Source organism: Gossypium arboreum, chromosome 11 (assembly GCF_025698485.1).
Source record: "Gossypium arboreum isolate Shixiya-1 chromosome 11, ASM2569848v2, whole genome shotgun sequence".
NCBI lineage: Eukaryota > Viridiplantae > Streptophyta > Magnoliopsida > Malvales > Malvaceae > Gossypium > Gossypium arboreum.
Window position 1 is genome coordinate 124,246,964 of NC_069080.1, and position 11,852 is coordinate 124,258,815.

The window sequence follows — 11,852 nt, forward strand, 5'->3', positions numbered from 1 at the left end:
TCAATTTCCAAGAGTAGCCTTTTGTAATGTCTTCTTGAGCAGTTGCCACGTACACTATCTCCTCATTTGGAAAGTCAAAATTCAAGGGTTCATAATCTTCTAAAGCTCGGCTGGCCAGAAAATCTACTATTGCACTCCCTTTCACAGCTTTTTGACTCATATAGATTATATCAAATTCAAAAAGCAAAATTTGCCACCTAGCCATCCTACCATTTAAGGCATTTGACTCCATCATATACTTTAGAGAATCCAACTTTAAGATTAGCCAGGTTGCATGATACAACATATATTGCCTCAACCTTCGTGCTGTCCAAACCAAAGCACAACACAATTTTTCAATTGGCGAATATCTCAATTCACACTTAGTGAATTTCTTACTGTGGTAATATATCGCCCTTTCCTTTCTTCCTGATTCATCATGTTGACCAAGCACACATCCCATAGAATTACCAAACACGGTTAAATACAATATCAACGGCCTGTCTAAACTTGGGTTGATAATACTGGAGGACTTGACAAATATTTTTTAACTTTATCAAAAGCCTCTTGGCATTCATCATCCCATTCTCTTGGGTTATGCTTTTTAAGAAGACGGAATATAAGGTCACATTTCTTTGTTAATTGAGAAATAAATCGTGCAATGTAATTTATTCTTTCGAGGAAGCCTCGAACTTCTTTTTGAGTGTGCGGTGGAGACAACTCTTGTATAGCCCAAAATTTGTTTGAATCAATCTCAATTCCCCTCTCACTGACCACAAAGCCCAAAACCTTTCCGCATCTAGCCCCAAAAGTACACTTTGTTGGATTAAGCTTTAACTAACACTTTCTCAATCTCATGAACAACTTTCTCAACACTTAGATGTGCTCCTTTTCAGTTCGAGATTTGGCTATCATATCATCAACATACACTTCAATCTCCTTGTGCATCATATCATGGAATAAAGCTGTCGAAACCATTTTTTAAAGGGATGTTTGAAAAACGGGGATCGACTTTTGAAAAACGAAAACGGGATTCGCCACCAACCTTTTTAAGTGTGATTGGATCACCTTATAAAACATTTTGGTCTACGAAAATTAAAAAATAGGTTCGGAGTCGATTACGCATTTGAGGAAGGATTAGCACCCTCGCAACGCCCAAAATTGGTACCAAATTGAATAGATTTCCGTCTTAATGTCAAAAATTTGAAAGGATTTAAAAATAATATCCCTTTTTTAAAAATGGAATTATTTAAGTTGAAAAATCGAGATTCTTTAGCTCTGAAAGAATACAAACATCACATCCAACATGATAGGACACGATATTCTTAAACTCTCGTAACAGAAATCATCTCGCGATTTACAAAATCTATTTAGAAGGATACTTTAGGCATTTAGACAAACGGGAAATCGCAACCCAGCATGTTAGGGCACTATTTCCCGAATTCCTAAATACGAAAAACATTGGCTCATTTTAGAAAAACTTTTGGATAAAATATGACAATTAAATGAAATATATTTTTAAAATAATGATTTGAGTAAAATTTTAAAAAAATAATTTAGTAAGAGTAATACTAAAAAATTATTAAAATGAAATAGTTTGATATGATACTAAAATTATTAAAAAATTAAAAAATATAAAAAATCAGAGAAACATGGATTAAATCAAAATAAAAGGGTTGAAAACGAAGATGAACAAAGAATAAAATAAGAACAAACCGTAGAAAATAAGAACATAAGAGGAGAGAAATTTGAGTGAAAGCTCTCAAAATTTTTATTGTTTCCCAAAACTCCAGGTGTCTTTACAATGAAGGAGAGACCTCTATTTGTAGTTGAACCTCCTCAAATCCAACAAGATGATCAATTACATCAACAGTTAAGATTAAAAGGTATCTACAAATTAAATCTCTAAGATTACAAAATCATATCTTCTAAGATTGCATATCATATCTAAGATTGCATATCATTGAAGATTATATTTCCATATGAGTCAAGCTTGTAGATGGACCTTAAATCTTTTCAAGTAATGGGCCATTCTGATCGGGCCAAATTATATTTGTAATTCTGGACTGAACTTGGACTTTGTTTTTTTTGGGGGTTTATTATTTTTTATTTTTGGACTTATTTCTGGGCCCAAGCAAAATTGAGTGTCTCATACTGCCCTCTTTGCTCATTGTTTGTATAACAGAATAGAGCAAAGACTATAAAGGACCAATTTTGCCCGGCTTGCTGAGTCTTGAGTTCTTGATCCTTGATCTTCTTTAAATGGCCTCTTGACGGCTTCAATCGCTTCATCAGTAACTCGGGAAGGCGATATCTCGCTATCTTTGATCTGCTCCTGTCTAATCGAGACGCCAAATCATTATCTTCGATCTGCTCCCCGTCTAATACAGAGACGCCAAATCTACTTCTTCAATCTGCTCCCCGTCTAATACAGAGATGCCAAATCTGTTATCTCCAATTTGCTCCCTGTCTAATACAGAGATGCCAAATCTGTCATCTTGGATCTGCTTCGATGTAAACACATGAAGGTCAGATTTGCTATGTATTCGATCTGCTCCCCGTCTAATACAGAGATGCCAAATCATCTTGGATCTGCTTCAATGAAGGTCCAATATGTTATATCTTCGATCTGCTCCCCATCTAATACAGATATGCCAAATCATCTTGGATCTGCTTCAAAAAAGGTTAGATCTGCTGTGTCTTCGATCTGCTCCCCGTCTAATACAGAGATGCCAAATCATCTTGGATCTACTTCAATGAAGGTCAGATCTGCTATGTCTTCGATCTGCCTCCGTCGAATATGGAGATGCCAAATCTATTTCTTTGATTTGTTCTTTGACAGTACAGAGATGCCAAATCATCTTAGATCTACTTCAGCATAAACACGTGAAAGCCAAATCTGCTATGTCTTTGATCTGCTCATTGTAAACACAAGGATACCAAATCATCTTGGAGCTACTTCGAGGTAAAAACATCCGAAGGTTAGATCTGTTATGTCTTCGATCTGCTCTCTATCGAATATGGAGATGCCAAATCTGTTTCTTCGATTTGTTCTTTGACAGTACATAGATGCTAAATTATCTTAGATCTGCTTCAGCGTAAACACGTGAAAGCCAAATTTGCTATGTCTTCAATCTGCTCCCTGTAAACGCAAGGATGCCAAATCATCTTGGATCTACTTCGATGTGAAAACATCCGAAGGTTAGATCTACTATGTCTTTGATCTGCTCTCCATCGAATATGGAGATGCCAAATCTGTTTCTTTGATTTGTTCTCTGACAATACAGAGATATTAAATCATCTTGGGTCTACTTCAGCTTAAACACCTGAAGGTCAAATCTGCTATGCTTTAGCCTGTTACCCTAATGCTTAGGGGGTTAAGGCACATCAATCTTCATTGTCCCTTGAAGGACATAACCTGTATAATGTGTATGAGTTCATGCTTAATGATTAGGATGCTATGATCGAAGTGAGTCAAATGCTCCTAATTAAACCTGTTATAATGCAAAATGTTTATGAATATGACCCCTATTCCAAACGTCACCACTCATTCTTTCGTTGAAGTTTATCCTTATTTCTCTCGAAGTATCATTCCTACTTAGCCTGTGGGTTTGTACCATTCTTCAAATGCTATGACCCACCAAAAATGTCTGTAAGATTATCCTCTCTTAGGATCAAATCGTTTGATTTGTCCAATCATCATTTTGGACTAAAGAAAGAATTTCCTCGAGTTCTTTCAAACCTCACTTACATGAATTCTTCGAACAATTGTTCTGTCTTAGTTTCTTGTATTATCTAGAAATTTCCAGAGTAATGAGCAAAACTTCATTTGTGAAAATTATTTAGTTCATCTATCATTATTTTAATGCAACATACTTTAAGAATAATGGAAGATGAATTTAATCTTGAGAATAATTAGTTTTGAATGAATTTGTCAAAAATACAAAGAAAATTAATCTGATAGCCTATCTTTGAGAAGAAAGAGAATCTAAAGATAGCAAACAGGACAAAAGTTAGATGCCCTAGATATCACCGCTTGAGCGTCTATACACCAGCTCCATGAAGACTTTTTTGAGTTTAACATGTGTTTAAAAAATCCAAAGTATTTTGTTGATGCCCCGATATGCAACGCGCTTCGCTCCTTATTGAATCAGATATAGCAAGATTACCGTTTATTCTTCAAAATTTGAGCTGCCCTTTCAGGTTTTCAACTCAAAATCCCCTTTGGTCACAAGGCGCCCTTTGCGGGTTTTCACCTTGCCTTTTCATTTTTTTTCGAAAACTCAAGGCGGCCTTTACGGGTTTTCACCCTATATTCTCCTCTCCTTAAGACAAAGTACTTTTTGACTGAGTCTGAATTCACTGGATTGGGTAAACTATTCCCATCCATTTCCGTTAAAATCAATGCACCCTAGAGAAGGCCTTCTTCATGACATACGGCCCTTCCCAATTCGGCATCTATTTTCCTCTAAAGTCCTTCTGAATGGGAAGGATCTTTTTCAGCACAAGATCCCCCTTGTGGAATTCTCTTGGTCGCACTTTCTTGTCGTAAGCTCGAATCATTCGCTTCTGATACATCTTACCATGATGAATGGCCCTTAGCCTCTTTTCCTCAATCAAGTTCAACTGATCATATTACGATTGTATCTATTCAGCTTCACCCAACTTTATCTCTGACAAGACTTGGAGAGATGGTATTTCTACTTCAATAGGTAACACTGCCTCCATTCCATATACTAGCAAAAAAGAGGTTGCCCCAGTAGAAGTTCTGATGGACATTCGATAAGCTAAGAGTGCAAATGGTAGTTTCTCATGCCAATCTCTATAATTCTCAGTCATCTTCCCCACTATCCTCTTGATGTTCTTGTTGGCTACTTCTACTGCCCCATTCATTTTTGGGCGATACGAAGAAGAGTTATGATGCTTAATCTTGAACTGACTACAAACTTCTGCTATCGTTCTGTTGTTCAAGTTCAATGCATTGTCTGATATTATCCTTTCAGGCATTCCATACTGACAAATGATCTCTTTCTTCAAGAAGCGACTCACAGCCTACTTAGTAACATTCACATAAGAAGCAGCCTCTACCCATTTCGTGAAGTAATCAATGACCACAAAAATAAAGCGATGCCCATTTGAAGCTTTTGGTGATATTGGCCCAATGACATCTATGCCCCACATGGAAAAAGGCCATGGAGAAGTCATAACATGTAGAGGTGAAGGTGGTTCATGAATCTTATCTCCATAAATCGACATTTATGGCATTTCTTAGCATAGTTGATACAATCCCCTTCCATGGTAGACCAATAATATCTAAACCTTATGATTTGTCTAGCCATCGTGAAACCATTAGCGTGTGTCCCACAAACACCTTCGTGAGCTTCTTCCAAGATTAACTTAGCTTCCTCGGCGTCAACACATCTCAACAGTACTTGGTCCTTTTTTCTTTTGTATAAGATGTCCCCATCCAAAACATAGTCGCAGACTAATCTCCTTAAAGTTTGCTTATCATTTTCAGTTGCCTGTTCTCACATATCGCAATATATCCTGATACCAAGGGTTATCATCCTTTTCTTCTTCCTCAATGTTGCAACAGCGAGCTGGAGCCTCAAAGATACTCATCTGAATGGGTCTTATCTACTCCTCTTTATTCGCTTTAATCATTAAAACCAAGGTTGCTAGAGCATCTGCCATCTGGTTTTCATCTCATGAAATATAATTGAAAGTGATATCATCGAACTCCTCAAGTAACCCTAAAACTACCTTTCGATAATTGATCAATTTAGGATCCCTTTTCTCCCATTCACCTTTAAGTTGGTAAATTACCAACGCAGAGTCTCCATATACTTCCAAGGTTCTTATTCCTCGCTCTATAGCCACTCGGAGTCCCATGATGCTCGCTTCATACTCGGCCATATTATTTGTGCATCAAAATCCAATTTACATGTGAATGGATAATGATCCCCATTTGGGGATAACAAGACTGCCCCAATTCCATTTTCTACCTTATTGGATTCGCCGTCAAAGTTCATCTTCCATGGACGTTCTTCAATAGTTGCCACATACAACAATTCCTCATTAGGGAAATCAAAGTTTAATGGCTCATAATCTTCTAGAGCTCTGTTTGCCAGAAATTCTGCTATCGCACTCCCTTTTATATAGCCTTTTGACTCACATAAACTATGTCAAATTCTGAAAGCAATATTTTCCACCTTGCCATTCTTTCATTTAGTGCTATTAACTCCGTCATGTACTTTAATGGATCAAGTATATTGCCTTCTCTTTTCTTCCTGATTCGTCATGTTGACCGAGCACACATCCCATAGAATTACTAAACACTGATAAGTACAAAATTAATGGTTTATCAGGACTAGGTGGGGATAGTACTGGAGCGTTTAACAAGTATTGCTTGACTTTATCAAAGGCATTCTGGCATTCCTCATTCCAAGTACCTTGGTTGTGTTTTCTAAGGAGGTGAAATATAGGATCACATTTCTCAGTTAATTGTGAAATAAACCGAGCAATATAATTTAACCTTCCAAAAAAACCCGAACTTCCTTCTGAGTATGTGGTGGAGGCAAATCTCGTATGACTCTAACTTTTTCTGAGTCAACCTCTATCCCCTTTTCGCTAACCACAAAGCCTAATAACTTCCCCGACCTAGCTCCAAAAGTACACTTTGCTGGATTAAGTTTTAACTGAAACTTCCGTAATCTCAGGAATAACTTCCTCAAAACTTCAATATGTTCCTTTTCTGTTCGAGATTTAGCAATCATGTCATCAACATATACTTCGATCTCCTTGTGCATCATATCATGGAATAAGTTCACCATAGCCCGTTGGTATGTTCCCCCTGCATTCTTCAATCCAAACGGCATTACTTTGTAACAAAAGGTGCCCCACAATGTTATGAAAGTGGTTTTACCCATGTCTTCCAGATGCATCTTTATCTGGTTGTACCCTGAGAAACCATCCATGAAGGAGAAAAATGAATATCCCGCTGTGTTGTCTACCAAAGTGTCTATGTGCAGCAGAGGGAAATTATCTTTTGGGCTAGCTTTGTTCAGATCTCTGTAATCAACACACATTTGTACCTTCCCATCCTTCTTAGGGACTGGTACAATGTTAGCTACCCATTTAGAGTACTTCACCTCTTGTAAGAATCCTGCATCGAACCACTTCTTGACTTCGTCCTTTATCTTCAATATGATATCTGGCCTCATTCTTCGTAAATTCTGTTGGATTGGCTTACAATCCTGTCCTATTGGAAGACGATGCACCACAATATCGGTATTTAACCTTGGCATATCTTGATAGGACCATACAAAGATATCCTTGAACTCACGTAGCAACTCAATCAGTCTTTGCCTTGTGTCCTCTGCAATATGTGTGCCGATTTTAACCTCTTTCCCTTCCTCTAGGGCTACATTCTCTATTGCCTCTTTCTCATGGGGCATGATTTATTTCTCCTCCTGTTTTACTATCCTCAACAGATCCGGAGACACATCACAATCCTAGACATCTTCAAAATCCTGAGATTCCTCTAAACACATGTCTTACTCACAAGAGAAATTAGGATTTGTAATATCAGTGCTCATGTCATTGATATCTAGGGACCTGTGAAGTATAAAGAATATACAAAGAATGAATGAATTTAAGAATGATTATTTATGTGCTACGAATGAAAGAAAAGAATAAGAATTGCAAAAGTTTAACGGAATATTGGTTGATAAAAATGAAACAATACTCGTTCAAATTGATAAAAGTTATGTTTTATTAAAAAAATAATAGATGATCATAAGCCCATTCCACAAATATAATCCTATTACTCCTAGGCCCTAGAGTAACAAGAATGTTTCGAGAATTATTCTGAAAAATTCCTAAAGACTACGAGAAGTTCCTCCATGATCAATTGTTCGAGAGCTTCCGATTCGTAAGGGCGAATGCCCTCAAGGTTTCCTTAATCAGTCCCTTCTTCATGTATGGCATTGATGGAATGATTTTCATTTCCAAACACCCCCATCTCCAGGTAAGCTATCCCTCCTGATACAAAAGTCTAGGATATGTAAGGGAGCGTCTTCTTTTCGCTCAGCCGTGACCCTCTTCTCTCTTTCTTTCTCTTTTTAACCTTAATTAGGGACTTTTTATGGATTTAAATGCATGTGATGTGATGCAATGCAAATGCATGAATGCAAAAGAAAATGAGATGTTGATCTTGAATTTAATTCCATTAGAATAACTTTTCTAGAAAACAGATTTCTTTACATGAAAATAGATTACATATGCGGTCTTGCCCTTCATAGTCCAAGTAAACGCTGATCTTTTCTTCATGGTCGAATCCTATAAATTCTCCAAAAGATGCCTTTGCTAGCTCCTTGCTGCTTAATCTGAGCCTTAATCTCTTGCTCGCTTATCTCCATGATACTCATCAAAAAGTGCCGGCTCTTGGATAATCTTCGTTGGCAATTAAATCAAGTCATGTATTCCTTCGTGGACTTCCGGCTTTCTCTCGTCATGCTCTTGGATAACCTTTGTTGGCTTGAATCTCTGGCTATTACATCATGTATTCCTCTGTGGACTATCAACTTTCTCTCGTAGTGTTTACTTGGACTATATTCAGACGATTGTACTATAATCCACTTTATCAAGAAATTCATTTCCTTATGAAAAATTATTCAATTTAGAAATCGAATTTCAAATCAACACCTTCTTTTCTTTGATGAAATGTAATGCAAATGCATGAATGCAAAAAGGTATCGATCTCGATTCAGTTTCATTTTAGAAAATGTTATTTAAGGAACAAAAGTCTTTTCACAAAATGGATTACAAATATGCTTTCGCTCGCAGGCCCAGAGTCTTAACCCTATCTAATAACAAAGCTAACTCTCGACCTCTATCTGAACTTGTGACAACCCGAATTAGGGCCTAATCAGAATAGTGGTTTCGTGACCATAAATCCGAGATAGAAATAATTGTTTTATAATTATTTTGGGGTTTATGATATGATTTCATGATTTCGTGAAAATTTCGTGATGAAATTCTATGCATTGAGCGCTTAAGTTGATATTAGGGACTAAACTGAATAAATTATAAAACTCGTGTTTTAGAAGTTTTTAGTATGAAATTGCTTTGGGATATTAACTAGGAGGTCTTAAATAGAAATTTGACCAATTCCTAAGTTATGGACAAAAGTTGGACATGGAGGGAATTTTTGGAAAATTTAGTAGTAAGGGCATTTTGGTCATTTGTATATTAAATGAAATAAAATGGGAAAAATAACACAAAATTGGTCATCATCTTCACTAGTTGCTGCCAAAATTTTCTCTCCTCCATAGCTAGGGTTTCTTCAACTTTCAAGCTTCATAGTAAGTGATTTCAAGCCCCGTTTTTAATGTTCTTCACATTTTTGAAATCCTCGTAGCTGAGTTTACCTATTTCTACCATTATTTCGAGTTAGGGTTTAAGTTTAAAAATTTACCCATGAATGATAGGCATGTATTTTGTTGTTTGATGGTAGAATATGAATGTTTGAAGTTAGGAGAACGATCTTTTCTAAGCGATTTTTAGCAAAACGAGCAAAACAAGCATAATCGATAAAAATACCTATTGTTCATAACTATGTGTTAGAGTGAGAATTTGATGTTTCCATAGAAGAGAAAATGATCAGTAGGTCATTAAACATAAGAATAAGGGCTGAAATTAAATTTCCGAGCCTTGGGGCAAAATCGTAATTTTGTAAAGTTAGGGGCAAAATGTAATTTTTGTATAATGTGATTTTGGATTAAAATAAATATTTTGAGTGTTAAATGAGCTAAATATGTTGTTATAGATCAAGAAAGGCATGGAATCGACCTCGAACGGGGGAAGGAGAAAGTTTTGGACTAAATTGCAAAATTCTCATATTTTGCACCAAGGTAAGTTTGTATGTAAATAATACATTAATTTCATTTACATTCTTATATTTCAGCCTATTATATATATATATACTAGCTGATGTTGAAGTATAAATCGACTATTGGAAGAATGGAAATAAGTAATAGAGAGAGAGATCCCGGTTGAACATTCGGAAAGATCGAAAAAAATTGAGGGAGCGTAGCTAGGTCACATGTATGGTGCTGAGTGCACATCATGTGTATAAGAAAGCTACGAGATACTATGTAGTAGCTAGGTCACATGTGTGATACGGGATGTATCCCATGTAGACAAGAGAGCTACGGGAGAGATAAATGTAGCTAGGTCGAATGCGTGATTCCAAGTGAAGAACACCATGTAGACAAGAGAGCTACGAGACAAATTGGCTAGGTCGCATGAGTGGTACTAAGTGTTCACCATGTGTACAAGAGAGCCGAATTAAATGAAATATGATGGTGGGGCTGTGTGCTGAAACCATCAAGTATCGAGGATTAATCCGAATTGTTCAACGGGATGGCTTTGTGGTGACATTGTAATCATAGGCCTATACTCATGATGTGTGAAATGTGGTGAAAATGATTTGTAATATATATATATATATATATATATATATATATATAAGTTAAAATGAGGTTAGTACAAAGAATGTGTGAAAGAGTGAAATTAGCACTAAAACTCTTTTCGACAGTAGCAGTGATGTAAATTTGAAAAATCACCAAAAATAGAAGGAATTTAATTATAGATTGAATGAGATGTGAAATTAAAGCATAATGAGTCTATTTTTATATAAAAGAAACAGAGCAAGCAAAAGAATTCTATATTTTGTGATATTTACAATTGTGTGTCACTTGCTCAGGATGACTATGTGATCCCCTGTTCCAACTTTGAAAAATCATTACAAATTTTACAAAACACAATAAGAAATATAGTTTATATTCCTAAATTCTTTATTGAGTCTAGTTTTAAATGAAATAGTTTTCATGGTTATTTGAATTTTTTACTGAGAGAAATTCAATTCGTAGTGAACAGAGGTCAGATCAGTTGAGCTGTGTAATAGGGGAAACTTAAACTAATAAACTGTACTAATTGGCTGAACCAAAAATTATAGAAAAAATTTAGTAAGAAGATTTATAAGTCTAGATTCAGGGAAATTTTACGGATTTGAATTTTGAGTTTCGTAACTCGAGTTATGATTTATTTAGTGATCATGACGTAGGAAGGACAGCTTGATCAAATTGGAGTTAAATAGTAAAATTAAAAATATGATATAATTGAGTTATGTTGTAAACATATTAATTCCTTATTTGTTATTTATATACTTACTTACTAAGCTATAAGCTTACTTTCTGTTCTCTCCTTTGTCTTATAGTGTCATCCAGCTAGCATAGGAGTTAGAGATCGTTGAAGATCCGCCCGCACTATCAATACTCTTGGTATTTGAACTCAACATTTTGAAATATGGCATGTATAGCAGACTTAGTTATTTTGTTACGTGTCATAATTATCTAGGTTTAAAATACTAATTATAGTATCAAACTAATTATTTTGTTCGAAGCCTTTGAAATTGGTTTGTATTGTTAATGGCATATGTTATAATGATTCATGATTAAATTGCACGCCATATTTTTGTTTGGGTTCTATTTAATAGTATATACTATAATTTGTTAATACCTTGTACCCTGTTCCGACGACGGATACGGGTAAGGGGTGTTACATTTAGTGGTATCAGAGCTATGGTTTAGTCGGTTCTCAGACTAATAAAGTGTGTGTAAAAGTCTAGCTATACATGCAATAAAAATATTGTGATAGTGTGGTGACTCCTGATTATTCTAAACTGTGCTTTGTTTTAATATAGTAATGGATCCTGAAGGAACTGTGGCTGATGATGCTACTAGTAATGCGTTGGCTCTCGCACAAGGGACCGCGCCTGTGGAAAGTAGACCTGAGACATTGAGACAGGG